Here is a 15,682-nt window from a genome sequence, read left to right on the forward strand (position 1 = left end):
CCTGGGCACAATGGCACATGCTTGTTATCACAGCTACTAAAGAAGCTAATGTAGGAAGATCATGAATTTAAGCCCAGCTTTGTCAAATTAAACACACTAACCCCTACTCAATAAAGTAGAATAAAATAATATATAAAGGGATGGGGATATAGCTCAGCTTTCCTAATATGTGCAAGATCTTGAGTTCACTCCCAGTAGGTATCACAAATGAACAAAAAAGGAAAACAAGAACTGCTGTCAAACAAGACACACAGGCAAATTTCAGTGCAGAGCCATCTATGATCTCTGATCTGTGTCCTCAAAGATTTATTTGAAAATATTTTATTGTGTGACCTTACCTTTAGTATTGAAAGGGAATGACAATTCTCAGAGGTGACTGGGCAAGAGTGCTGTAAAACACTTCTTGCTATACTTGAATGTACACTCTCCTTGGTATATCTTCTCAGATTCTTGGGTTCTCTGGGTTTTACATTTATTATATAAATTTAATGCCTCAGAAATATAATTACATCATAGTCAAATGTAGTTTTTCGTTCTTGGAAAATAAAAACCCAAATTGCTTTCAACTCAGTGGAGGGCACTGACTTAATCCTAATCTTAGCCCAAAGGTTTAAGTTTATGTATGCAAGTAGAGTTCTCTACACATTTTCCCTTATGGTCACATCTTTTACTCAAGCTTCATATCTGACTCAGTAGATGCCGCCAGCTAGTATTCTATTGTAACCCAGTAAACCAAATATATAGTGGATACCACACATAATCTGTTCACTAACCTGTCCTTCAATCATGTTTGTTTGGGTTGGGGTTGAAGATGCTAAGAACTATCAAAGGCATGATTTGATTACTGTTAATGTTACTGGGTTGCTGCTGTTAGAGGACTTACCCTTTTGTAGAGGAATAAAACAGAATTAATGAAAGCATTATGATTGTATAACCTAAGCAAGGAATGAAAAAAGAGTTGAGCTAGACTTCATTCGGGAAGTTAATGCTGACTCTCTAGAAAATATTGAACTAGTTTCCTAAATGTTCTGTGTCTTAGTTTGCTCATTGTTACATGTCCTCTCTTTTCCCCAAGGTTTTAACAATCACAGGTCCTAGAATTTCAAAATGCTCTAAAAAACCCTCAAACATTTAACAATACTTTTTTGTTGTTTGTTTGTTTTGGTACTGAGGATTGAATCCAGGGGAGCTCAATCACTGACTCATATCCCCAGTGTTTTTTGTTTGAGGAGCCTCATAGTATCTCCATAACTGCTCTACTAATTTACATAAGCATAAGTGTATTAATCATTTAAGGAATATTTGTCTATATCTGATAATTTACTTCCTTAAAGGCTGAAGACATCAAGGTCAGAAAAACTAAGATATTTTCTACAGACCAATTTCTTTTACTATGTCCTGTTCCAGGAACCTGCAGTGGTGCCCAGAAGTCTTCAGCCTTTACCCTACTTTTAGCACAGTTAGTTTTGGAGGCAGATCAACCCTGAAGAGATGGCCTTCTCTCAGCAGAAGCAATATAGGCCCATGGGAAATGAATAGGACATGCCAGAATCACAGATCTAATAGATAAGTATCCTATGAAGCAAGTGGAAATTTCCCCTTGAATAGCTGGCAATTTCCTCAACACCAATAACATGTGGTATGATCAGAATTCAAGAAAATCATAAAACACACAGCAGTTTGACCAAGACTGCTTATTACACATACTTCTTGTTTCCCACCCCAGTTCTTCCTCTGAAGGTAAAAATCACATCAGTTTCCTGAAAGACAGAATTGAGACACTTGACATCACTTGTCTTCCAACTATAGGTACAATGATTATTAAAGTTTATTTCCTTCTTTCCCCATTGTCATCTCCATTTGGTTTTGGGGGCAAGTGGTCAATTCTGATTTTTGTGGACCCACAGAGTTAGGCCTCTAGCCTAGGACTTAGGTAAAAGGAAAGGTGCTGGGCAAAATCAATGAAGCCCTATGATGTGACACTGTTCTACTGTCTTAGCATTGATCTTAGCATTGCACTGCCTTAGCAGTGATCACTACCTGACTTTTATCTATTGCCTATCTTTTCCTTTTAAAATATAAGCTCCATGAGATTAGAAGCCTCTATCTGCAGTAGCGTAAGGAGTGGTTGGCACATAAAGTAGGTGGCTCAATCAGTATTCATGAAGACTCAAGACACAATATTACCTTCATAAAAACATGCTTTGTTGGAGTTTCTATGAAAACACAACCCAAACTCAACTTTTTTGTAGTTCAGAATGAATTTACTGAAGAGGGACACACTTGGAAAATGGAAGCACCAGGATTAACTTACATGGAAATAATATTCTGATGATGTTACTTAGAAAATAATACAACTTCTGTTCTCTGTTTTGCTGATTACCATTCTAAGTTCCAGCATACATGACCTACTAATAAAGTTGTTGTGTTATATAAGAAAATATGTATAAACTCCTTAGGGTAGCACATAGAAATACAAAGTCTTTCTTTTTTGTATTTCTATTTTGTTATTATTATAATATTAATGCTTCTATTTTGTTATTATTTTAATATTTGTGTTAGTGGTATACTACATCATGAAATCACTCAAAACTGATGTTGAGTCACCCTTAACACATCGGTTCCATCTACTCCCCATAGTTTCCTTGAAACATCCTTGGGGGCATTCAGTCTTTGGTCATTTCAACTCACTAACATTCAGAGGCTTTCACTTGGCCTACAGGTAACAGGGAAAGGTCAGGGGATTTCAGGGTCTAACCCAATTCATCACTACAGTCAACAGAATTGAGCTGACTCCTGAGAACAGAGTAGCCATTCCAGGACTCCACCCAAGAATTCCCAGACTCACCTGGAGGATGACACCCAGCTGCAGCTCCCAGCAGAAGTTCTCTCAGCAGGAGCCCCCTAGCAGCTGTGCGGGACTCCCAGGATCCTGTGCTGTGCTCCCAGGGTCCTGCATGGCGCTGCCACCGTCCTCTGCAGCATACCGGAGAGGCTGTGTACCCAGGGTGTGTGGGGCAGAGGCTCTGGCAGCCACAGGGCGGGCGACCTGTTGGACTTCTTACCAGCTCTCCAGGTGAGCAGCAGACCCTCAGAGGTATGGACGCAGGCATATGGAGCAGGACTCAGAGCAGTAGGGCTTGGAAAGTGAGAAGTCACCTGGTGAAGGACGGCCCAGAAGCCAACTCCTGGGAACTGCCCTTTGGGGCCGGTCTTGAGGGTTGTGTTCCCCACAGGCGCCTGGGCCTTCCAGGGGTCCTGGAGAGTGCGGAGCACGTGCGTGTGCGTGGGGGGCGGGGCTAGGCGTGGGCCACATCCGGGGTAGGCAGGCGGGTGAGCGGGGAAACTTGCAAATTTGGGCGGGAAGCACAAGGCTTCAGAACCCGCTGGATGTGGTGCCCGAGGGTGTGCGATGGCACTTTTAAGTTTCCATCCTTTGGAGGCCTCGCCTGTGTGGTTTTATCAGTTACTTCAGTCAAACTGAAAACTCATCTCCCCCTTTGGATTTCTTCTTCGTTGACTGAACGCGCAGTTGATGGTTTGTCACTGGTTAATTCTCCCTCAAAGGTGTATTTTGACCAATGCAAATATGCAGAGGTCCCTGCGTTCATTAACACAGGTGTTGTCGATTTTAGGTACACCTGCACTCCCCTGGGATCTTCTAAGTCTGGACAGTGCTAGGAGCGACCCGATGCCCCCACCCTCCACTCAGCCTCTCCCAGCCTCCTCTGTCTTATCTATCAGACACAGAAGGTAGTGGTGCAGCAACTGAGTGACAGAATCGTGCTTAATAATAATATCTTTGGAGCTGGGGTTGTGGCTCAGTGGTAGAGCGCTTGCCTGGCATGTGTGAGGCACTGGGTTCCATTCTCAGCACCAAGATACAGGCCCATTTAAAAAAAAAAAAGATCTTTTAAAAAATAATAATATAGTCATTTATTTATCATTCTATTGAAATGCTAGTGAGAGCATACTGTTGGGTTTTGGACACAAAACAAATATGGGCCCTGTTCACCGAGTTTCTAGACTAGTGAGCCAGTGCTTTTCAAAGTATAAAATCAAGCGTTCATTAAGCTCATACTTAGGTGGTAAATACCAGGGAAGTGTGAGGTTTTCTTGTTCTCTGAAGGAAACAAAAGTTGTGGTTCTGTGTTTCCCTTAGAAGAGTGATGGACGCAGAGGAATGGAGAGGGTGCATATATGAAGAGTATAAGTCTGGAAGAGTGGATATCCAATCTAAGTATGAATTTATGTACTAGCCTTTGTGTGTTCAGCATATCTCGACTAATGTTGATATGTTTAATTGCATGCCTGTCAATAGTGTGTTCACATTGACATTCAGCTGCAGATAATCTATCAGGAAAAACCTACAGGTGGACATGAGTTATTTTAGGGAAAATAGGTAGACAATAGGTTTCAAGTTTGAGAGGATGGGATCAAATGAGCAAAAGCAGAAGTGGGGGTGTTTATAAACTGGTATGAAAGTAGCCATTTTTAAATTTGTGAATCCACAAATAAATATGCATATATAATATATATGCAAATATATTTTTGATAATTGAATACATAGGTCTTATTACACATGTATATTCACAATTTTATGTATGCTTTATATTAATGTAGATTCAGGTATACGGTTATATTTAGGTTTAGTGTTAAAGTTTCTGTAGGGTAAGGGCTAGGGTTAGGGGAAAAATGCATATGGAAAACCAAGAATACTCATTAGAATAACCCATGAATACATGTATGAAAATATAAATAAATATGTTTTGAACTAGGGAAGATTTTATTTTTTATTATTATTTATATACAGTGCCAAGAATCAAACCCAGTGCCTCACACATGCCAGTAAAGTGCACTACCATTGAGCCACAGCCACAGCCCTGAACTGAGAAAGGTTTTAATGTGACACATATGAATACAGATTTTTAAAAATAGGACTGCACAGATTAATTATATATATGAATATATACTTATACATATTCAAATATACTATTGATAATTGTATAATAACTATTTACAAATGAATATTAAAATTTATATATGCATTTATTTTAAGTTAGGTTTAGGTATACAAGTAAATATATGGTTAGTATCGATTTCAAATTTTTGTGTACATTTAGGTTTATTTTAAGGAATAAATATATTCATTGAAAACATGAATACACCTAGGAATGTACATGGTAACATTTGCATAAAAAATAAAATAAATATATGTTTTGAAATAGGGAAGTGTTAATATGAGACATAAGTACAAATTTTTAATATGCAAATGCAAAGATAAATTTTATATATGAAATATAATAACACTTCTGCAAATATAACATTGATGTGTATGTAAGGAAATATATATGCATATTCACATAAGGATATATGCTTTTATCTGAATGTAGGCTAGTTATAAGGGTAAAACTATGGTTAGTATTAAATTTGGTATATAGTTAGGGAATGAATATTTATATTGAAAAATATGAATATTTTAAGAAAGTGCATGTGCAATTTTGACGTTTTGAAACTGGGAAGGGTTTAATGTGAGATGTAGGAAGACACATTTTTAATTTGTGAAAGCTAATATATATATGCAAATATACCATTGATAATTTAATGCAAGTCAAAATACAAATGAACATTAGGAATTGAATAGGTATATTGAAAACCATGAATAATCATAAGAATATACATGTAGAAATTTGCAATACACAGAAATATATGTTTTGAAATAGGAAAAGGTGTGCACAGATAAATTACATGTGAACATATATAAATACTTTTGTATATGATTATCAATTGCATATTTGAATATAAGTATGTGAGAATATTCATATTACTATATATGCTTTTGTATTAATGTAGGTTTAGGAATGGGGTAAATTTAGGGTTACTATTAAATATTGTGTAGTATAAGGGTTAGAGTTAGGGTGTGAATATATATATCAAAAAACATGAATGTTCAAAAAATATGCATGTGAAAATATGTATAAAAAATATACAAAAAATAAACAGGGACCTAGTAAAAAAATTATATGGAGAAATATTAACAATAACTAAAGGAAATCCACTGCCATATATACAGTTGGAAACACTGTCTATAACTAATAGAAAAAGTACAAGGAAAAAAAGTTTATCTCAGGTATTTTGAAGCAGTGAAAAGCAAGATAACAAATGCAATCATAAATCAAGACTCAAAATTTCCTCAAGGATTTATTGAGAATAGATGATTTGAACATACAATTAAATTTTGAGTCAACAATAAAAAATAACTCAAAGGTCATCAGAAGTTTCAAATAAAGCAAAGACTTTTTATAAAAATATATATATGGGGTAAAGAAAAGCATTACAAGGAAAATTGGAAATGCTTTTGGGCTGACAGATAACAAAGATTCAACAAATCAAAAGCAATAGGAGGCCTATGAAGTAGTTCATAAAGAAGTGCTTCTAATTCCACCTACTTACATTAGAAAAAGACACAGGGATTAAATCAGTGTTGACTCTGATCATGCAACTTGAGAAGCACTAATAGTAATTAAGCACTAATAATAACTAAGAATTTGCTTAGAGTAGATATGTACATGGAGTCCAGGGCCAGTGGATGTAGCATATACCAAATACCCACGTGCAATCACAAAGAGTGCAGCACCATAGCAGGCAAGTGTGCAAGTGGCCAGAAGCTGAATGGTGTCTTGAAGATGTGCACAGGTCAGGTGAAGATCTTGACTTTGTTGTCACTGAGAGGCAGGATGGGTTGGGAAGAGAAAGAAAGGGAAGGACTATATCTTAGTTATTCATGTTATCAAACTTCCTCCAAGAAAAAGTGGAGGCAGTGCACAGAGCTCTGGCAATGCTGGGGGAAGAACAGCAATGAGCAGGCTGCAGTTCAAGGTGCAGGAGCAGCAAAACACATTTGAGGCAATGGCAGGGGTGAGCCAGTGCTCCTCTGACTTCAACACACACACTTGCGCTACCACCCCCTTGTCCAAGCACAGCGTGTGCAAGGCACCTGAGGCTGCTAAGGCTGCTTTGTAACCTGAAGGCTGCAGGAGGAAGGGGACCCAATAGGGGTCTGGCCGCCCAAGCCTCTGGGGACCAAGTTGGCGGTCACTTCTGAAGGCTCCCTCTCTTAGCCCTTGTTCGCCCATTCCTGTTGGCTGGCTGGCCTGTCGCCCCAGTTTCTACACTCCATGGTGACGATTGATTAACTGGGAGAGATGGACTGCAGTGTGCTCAAAAAGCCTATGAAGCTGAGCCGCTAAGGCAGAGGCTGTAGCTGTGGTGGCCTCAGAGGCAAAGAGGTTGGGAGGTGGTGGTTGCCCTGGGTTATGTGGAGGCAGCTGGGCTGACAGCAGTGGCAGCCCCTGAACCCTGGGGCTGGGGAGCACCAGCAAGCGCTTGCTGCTCGACTTTTTGCACACCTTTCCTATCAGAGGTTCTGTCCACCTTCTTCAATACAACACCCAGAAAATAGGCAGGCCAAGGGCTCCAGGATCCAGGAGTCCAAACTGCACGCTCAGGGGGAAGTGCGCCCTCTTGTGTTCTAGTCTCTTCTTGGCTGTCATCCTCTACTTTGAGTGGAGCTCAGGCACCAGGGGCTCAGGGAGGACCTCACCTTGACTCTAGTAGTGCAGACACTCCATCCTAAGCCCCAGTGAAGAGACATCTGCTTGCTCAAACTGGCTGAGAGAAATTTTCCTCTGCTTACCCAGAATTCTGTTCCAAACCCAGTGCCTTGGCAGACTTCTCCCCAGTGCCATGGAGTCCTTTCACCTGCATTGTAGCTCCACTGGAGCCGCTCTGCACAGGCGGTGGGGTCCCTTGGAGATTCTTCAGTTGCTCTACTTCCATGGTGCCTTCCACGCTGCCTGGAGAGACATGCTGCACGCCTTAGGGATCACAGTCCTGTTGAATGGCTCCTCTGAATGCCCAAACCACATGGAAGGATGCTACCAGTACAAACGCATCTGGTGGAAGACAACCACAAGTTCAACATGGGCTCCTGGTTCATGGAAGCCATGGAGTAGGACTGCGGTGAAGGACTACCGCGGTCCAGGGATGGTGCACTGCTAAAAGGGCATCCTCTGCTCTGCTACCATCTGCTTGGCTTAGCAGATGATAAAGGAGCAGCTGAGGCTGGAGAAGGCCTTGAGCTGCATGGAGCAGCTGTCCCAGGTGCTGGCCACATCCTGCTTCTCCAGGCCTGCCAGCCCTTCAGGCCCCTTAGGGGTACTGCAAGCCCACTCCCACCCTTACCTCACAGTTTGTCTTCAGCTTCCCTATCTCTCTGGGTGTGCAATTGGCCCCCAGCAGACTGCAGGACCAGCACAACCCCAATCTTACCTCCCCCAGCACTCAGAGCCACTCACCTAGCCCCTGAAACTAAGGTTGCTGCCAGGGATGTCTCTGTGGGACTGAACAATATATAAATTTGTATCAAGGGTATATAATGAGTCTAATGTCTACTATGGTAGATGTCTTTTTCTCCATTTATCATACCTTCTACTACTGCATAGGCTGATAATATATAAGTGCAGTTTCCCAGTCTCATCTGGAGTAAGGATTGCAGTTGGCATTGATTCTTCAATAAGATGAATTCATGTGAGACAAACCTACACGTGCATATGGACAATTCAGGGTAGGAATGACATGTAGGGAATTTATGTTCTTGTGAAGACAGTGAGTATCCTGATCAAGCTCTGAAGTTGGGTTCCTGGCAGCAAGGTGTTAAGTGGCACAAGTTGGGGAGTAGTGTCCACTGGAATATTTCTGTGCTGTGTTTGGACCTTTCTCCTCACTCCATTTTTTTCTAGCTGTGCAGCATCCAAACAGAGGTCTCTATCCTTCCTAGAAATTTATAAATTATGGAAATATATTTAATATATCCCTTAATGTAATATAACTGCATTATATTATATAATTACATGTAATTATATGTAATTAATTATGTAATATAATTACTAGAGTGAATTCTCCTCTCTACATATAAGACCTGACCGATGCCTTATTTTTGAAGATTGAGTTGATTGACCTAAAACACAACATTGCTATGTTAATGAGCTTTGATGAAAAATATCTGAAAGAATAACTTTTAGAGGAGAGATTTACTTTGTTTCACAGTTTCAGAGTGTTTAGACTACCACTGGCTGGCACCAAGGCAGAAATATTATGGGGGAAGGATGTGATGGAGGAAAGCTGCTCAGCACATGGGAGCTAAGAAGCAGAGATGCCCCGACCGGCAGGACACATCAACGTGGGCAGCGAACCTAGATAGGGAGGAATGAAGGGACAAGAGACACGAAGGGTGACAGCAAGACAAAAGTTCTGATCAAGCTGCAAACTTTTATTGTTCATACAGGGGTATTTATGGGCTGGGGATGGGGGGAGCTCTCTTATCGGCAGTTGCTAGAAGTCTTCACAAGGTGAGATAGCGCAGGATGTCTCGGGGAGATGGATGGCTGCAGGGTGTCTCCCAGGCGAGATGTCTCCTAGGGGGCTGTTTCTTGTAACTGTCAGGCTATTCTTTGAAGGAGAACTCCCTTTTGGTCCCTGGCACAGAGATAGGGGAAGGGACCAGGACATATACAGCCCAAGGTCATGCTCCTTCTGACCTTCTTCCTCCCATCATGACTCACCTGCTTACAGTTACCAAACAATAGTTCATTCAAGTTTTTAATTCATCAAATGGATCAATCCAGCTCTTGTAATCCAACTGTTTCACCTCTGAACATGGTTGCCTTGTTTAACACTTGAGTTCTTTAGGGGATATTTCTAGGTCCATACTAGAACAATTGTCTTGCACATGGTTAACATTCAGTACATTTTTTCTGTTATTATCACTACTGCTACATATATAGCAACTACCGCAAGATGTGAAGGAAGAAGGAATCCATTTGTAATAGCAACAACAAACCAAATACTTAGACAAAAAACATTAGAAAGCTGTGCAAGATCTATTGGAAGGATAATTTAAAATGCTGTTATGCACAAAAAGAGACTTGAGTTGATTTTTCTTAGAAAGACTCAATATCATTCATTTTTGCTTCTGCCTACAAGATTCATAAGGGACTATAATTTCAACAGAAATAACACGATTTCTTCAATTTTAGAACAAGACAACCAGATTTTAAAAAATCAGATTGACAAAGATTTGAAAAAAAAGCAAATTTACTTACTAATGAAAATGTAAGACAAATTCCTATTTAAAAGAATTGATACACAAAAGTGAATGAGAATGACAACCACACAATCAAAACCTTTGGTGGACTACCAATTTATAGGATGACACCTAAAATAAGGTTTCATCAAGGACAATTGTGTTTTTCCTCCTTTTTAACAGCTTTTTATTTTTTAAATTTTTTTAAAAAGAGATGAGAGAGAGAGAGAGAGAGAGAGAGAGAGAGAGAGAGAGAGAGAGAGAGAGAGTTAGTTTTAATATTTATTTATTTATTTTAGTTTTCAGTGGACACAACATCTTTCTTTGTATGTGGTGCTGAGGATCGAACCCAGGCTCTACGCATGCCAGGTGAGCGCACTACCGCTTGAGCCACATCCCCAGCCCCTAAACAGCTTTTTAGCAGTAGATGGACACAATACCTTTATTTTACTTATTTATTTTTATGTGTTGCTGAGGATCAAACCAGGGCCTCACACATGTCAGGCAAGCTCTCCACCACAGAGTCACAACCCCAACTTCAAAGGACAATTACTTTTAGTTTAGTCAGTATAGAGTGATATTCTTGATAGTGACTGTCACAATTGGTTTATTTAGAACACTATATATATATATATATATATATATATATGTGTGTGTGTGTGTGTGTGTGTGTGTGTGTGTGTATAAAACTTTCTAAGTAGATTACACTATTCTTTGCCTAAAGAAAATAGCAGTCACTGATATTGTCAAGAGTAAAGCAAAGGGAAGTATCCTAAAGATGCACTGTTTAGAATAGGACCTGATGTTACAGAATACATAGGGGTAGCTTTTTTATTTTTACATCTCTTTGATTAGGTTTTACTTTCACCTTGGGTGTCTTTTTTACTTTCAGCATGGGGTGTCTTTTTTGGTTTTCTGATCCTTACATATTGAAGATATTTTTCTATCCTTACCCTGAAAAATACAAGGATTGCAGACAACAGCAAGAAAAAGAAACCAATAAAAGAATAAAGGGCACTGCTCTTTCTTGGACAGGTCCTCTCATCTCTCCTGCAGGCCCACTGTGGACACTTCCTAAAAATGCCTGCTCCCCACAGAAAGGAGGACCCAGTCAAAAGAACAGTGGCAGTTATTTCTTATTGCAAATGCCTTGGCAGTTGCCCTTCTCAGGCCGACTGTTAATTTAGAGCTTTGACTTTAACTCATACTCAACACATATCAAGTCTACTACAAGAAGCACCACTCCCCACCTGCCCAAATCTGGAAATCCACAGGCTGTCAAGGACTCATGATACTCTTCCCCAGCACAGAACATGTTTCTGCTTTCCAGTAACATGGCCAGGCATGTCAGGATTGACCTAGACATTGACACACTACATACTTCCATCTAAAGTATTTTCAGTTTTACTCATAGGAATGTAATGGGCATGATTTCAATGAACATTCAGGTAGTAGAACATGGGGAGGTTCCTGGAGAGTGGCATTCCTAGAGAGCACAGAAGCTCTACACCTACTTCTCCCTTACCTGTTCTCTCTTTCATCTGGCTTCCCATCAATCTCCTCTGTAATATCTTTTGTTGATAAACCAATGAAATTACAAACACAAGTGTATCCCTGAGCTGCTCTAGAAAATTAAAGAAACCTAAGGAGGGGATTAGAAACCCCAATTTATAGCCTACCAGCTATATGTGTGTGTGTGTGTAATAAAATATTGATTTATATTATTTTATATATATTTATTTTATAAAATATTTATTTTATAAATAAACATTTTATAAAATAAAATGTAAATATACACAAATACACACACACAAAAACACACACACACACACATCCCACATATACAGAAGCACAGGTCCTCTTTAGTGAACTACAAATTTATACGAGTACCCCCTAAAATAAGGTTTTATGCTTGCATTTTACATCCAAAGTGGACTGCAGCCTCATAAGATTCACCCTCAAACTGTGGAATATAACCCTATTCTCAGGATACCCCCAGAGGTATCTACTAGAGAACTGACTGTTAGAGGATCAAATATCCACACACATTTTGGTAAACAAAGGTAATTCTGTGTTTACTATAAGAAAAGAGAAAATACACTTTTTCCTATATTTTAGAGATGTTGGTCTGTATACATAGAGCCTCTGCCTCTGCCAACTCAGATCTTAGGGACCAGCCATGAAAATAGTGACATAAATAAACAGCAACAGTGAAATGTGCCAGTTGGTGATTTCTCAATTTGACACATGGTGAAAAGAATAGTTGGAGCCTTGGCCAGTTCATATTTCCCTTTTACATGGGTTTGAAATGCTTTCTGGGGTAGTAAAAATTGCCTTGGGTAACAGTTTTCCTACACAATAATTTGTTACCATTTTCTCCAACTATTGCAATTCTGTTAGCATCACGTGAAACTTTTTAAAGAGATTAGTAATAACATACTTTACCTCATGCTTCTATTTTATGCACCTCTTTTTAAAAATTGCTGTCAAATCCACAGTTATATTATTAGTAATTTTAAAACATAATAAGATCTTACTTTGTATTTTTCATTATGTACTACTATTGTGAATTCATCTGTAATTTTGTGCAGAATCTACACTTTGGTTTTATCCTGGAACACTTTAAATTTAAACACTTTAAATTTCCATTGGGGTATGCCTGTGTGTGTGTGTGTGTCTGTGTGTGTGTGTGTGTGTGTGTGGACACATGTATGTGTGATTTAACTTTTCTTTAATGTTTTGTATGTCTTTGATCTGAAGACAAGCTAAGACATTTTTCTTATGTTTATGTTATTTTTTCTTATCTGTGCTCCTCCAATGTGTTCTTTGTTTGGGTTTTTTTTAATTTGTTTGTTTTTGTTCTAGAAGTCATATTGGGAATCATTTACCTTAGCTTCCCTTTTATACTTCTTTATCTTCTTGTTATAGATGCTGTTACCCCTTGTGCTCTATTTAGAGAAAGACTTCAGTTTGGTCTCTCAGTGTGCTAATCCATTGTTTCTGGATTAGAAATAAAAGCTGCTCTAACCTTGGAGAAGAAAACTAAGATGAAAAAATTTCTGGCCTTAAATTTTTATGTTGGCAATGATTTCTTGTATCTGACACAGAAAGGACAAACTATTAAGGTAAAAGAGAGATAAATTAAACATTATTAGAATCTTAAACTTCTGCTGTTTGAAAGATTCCATCAAGAAAAAGAAAATGAAAAGATAAGTCACATATAATATTTACAATATTAGTAATAATAATATATTTTATAGATTAACAGTATTCAGGTATCTGACAAGATTTATGGTCATTGGGAATCTTCAAACATGGCAATAGTCAGACAAGCAACTTAAAGAAGGATCAAATATTTCAACAGATACTACACAAAGAAGGGAATGTAATCATCAATGAACACCTGAAAATTTGCTCAAGAGCATGAGTCATCAGGAAAACAAGAATGAAGACAACTCACATCCATCACAATGTCTAAAATTCAAATGACAATACCAAGTGTTGGCAAGGATTTAGAACAACTGCAGCTTCATCCTCTGTTGTTGAGAGGGATACATGTTACTATCACTTTGAAAAACAGCTTGGTGGCTGCTTATGAAGATGAGCATACACTAATCATGTGACCTGTCAATGCTGTCACCAGACATAAATGCATAAAACTAGAAAAGTACATGTTCCCATGAACTTCAGAACTGCTATGCTCAGAGTAGTTCCCAAATGGAAGCAATCAAAATGTCCATGAACAAGTGCCTGGATAAAACAAGTTATCATAATCTTTGAAATGGAATAAAACACCACAATAAAAACATAAACTACTGATATGAGTAATAACATAAAAAAATCTCAGAAATATTTTGGTGCACAAAAGGAGTCAGATAGCAAAGAATGTATGACAAACTATTCCATTTATATTTAGCTGCACAGGCACTTTCCTTCCTCTAAGGTGTTCTTGATAGGTATTTTGGTCACAGTGACACAAAGCTGAATAAAACATTCTATTCCTTGAACTTGAAAATATGATTATATTGGCATATAAACAAATAAGCTAATGATATATCAAATCAGTGGAGGAAATTATAACTTTAAAAAAAATCTCTTCTGGCACAATTAGATGTCCATCTGGAAGGAAATAATGCTGGAGCACTAACTCATGAGACAAAAAGAAAATTCTAAATGAATGTAAGCCCAAAATGTTAAAAAAATAAACAATAATTGATAATTTTAAGAAGTATTTGTATAACATTGACATTGGGGAGAAGTTTTTCAACTAACACTGGAAACTTAGCAGATTTAAAGAGAAGAATAACTTATTTGATAACATTAAAGTCTTCCAATTCATCTCTGTGCAGGGTCTCTTCCTTTGTCAACACTTTTGCATGTTTGTTCATTAACATTTAATCCTATGACCCTGTCAATATCACAAAATAATAATAACATTTTGAAGAAGATTTTTTAGGATTTTTTTCAAATGAAAGTAGTTTCTTATTTTCATTTCCACACTTATTCCTCTCAGCTTGTCTTTATTTTTCCTTATTTTGTGGACTAAGATGTCCAGCATTAGAGTAAGTGAACATGGAGAGAAATCCTCACCTTGTTCCTGAAGTTAGGTGGGAAACATTCAGCATTTCACTACTAAATGTATCAGTTGTTTGTTCTTCATAGACACATTGTGTCAGGTGACAAAAATTTCCTCCTATTCCTAGTTTGCAAAAAAAAAAAATTAGGAATGAGTTTCAATTTTGTCAAATACTTTTTAAAAATTTATTGAAATTATTATATATACTCCTTGTTCTGTTAATGAAGTAAATTACTTTCATTAATTTTCCAGTGTTGAGCAAACTTTACATTCCAAAACTACACTTGGTTGGGATGTATTACTCCTATTACATATGTCTGGATTTAGCTTGCTTTTGTAGAGGATTTTTTTGCACATATGTTTATGAGAATGTGTTGTGCATTTTTTTGTTGTTATCAGATCTTTTGGTATCAGATATGTTCCATTTGGTTTTGGTATCGGTTATATCTACCTAAGAAATGAGTTGGGAGATTTATTTTTCTCCTTTTATTTTCTGACTTGTGAATATTTGTATCACTTTTTCCTTAAATAAATGAAAGAATTCAATCTGTGAAATCTCTGAGAGTTATAATTTTATTTGTGTTAAATTTTCAAATTATGAGTTGTGGCTCAGCGGTAGAGTACTCACCTATCACATGTGAGGCACTGGGGTCAATCTTCAGCACCACATAAAATAAATAAAATAAAGGTACAACTTAAAAAACCCAAATTATTTAATTTTTTAAATTATAAATGCAATTTTTTTCATAGAGGTATAATCTTGTTGTCTTCAGAAATCTATTTTTCAAGAGATTTTTCCACTTTACCTAAGTTATTGTATTTCTGGACATAATGCTTTTAATGTTTGTAGAATCTATGTATACCACCTAAAGATAATCTGTATTTTCTGTCATTTTTCTCAATTACTCTTGCTTGGTATTTCTCAGTTTTTTTAATCTTTTTAAAAACTTGATTTTTTCTGT

The 15,682-nt window shown here is 37.8% G+C and overlaps 1 pseudogene; it reads left to right on the forward strand.

The window, feature by feature from the left end:
- Positions 1 to 7,866: 7,866 nt before the first annotated feature.
- Positions 7,867 to 8,368, forward strand: LOC144368180 (dual specificity protein phosphatase 4 pseudogene; annotated as a pseudogene).
- The last annotated feature ends 7,314 nt before the right edge of the window (positions 8,369 to 15,682 follow it).

Source organism: Ictidomys tridecemlineatus, chromosome 11, assembly GCF_052094955.1.
Source record: "Ictidomys tridecemlineatus isolate mIctTri1 chromosome 11, mIctTri1.hap1, whole genome shotgun sequence".
NCBI lineage: Eukaryota > Metazoa > Chordata > Mammalia > Rodentia > Sciuridae > Ictidomys > Ictidomys tridecemlineatus.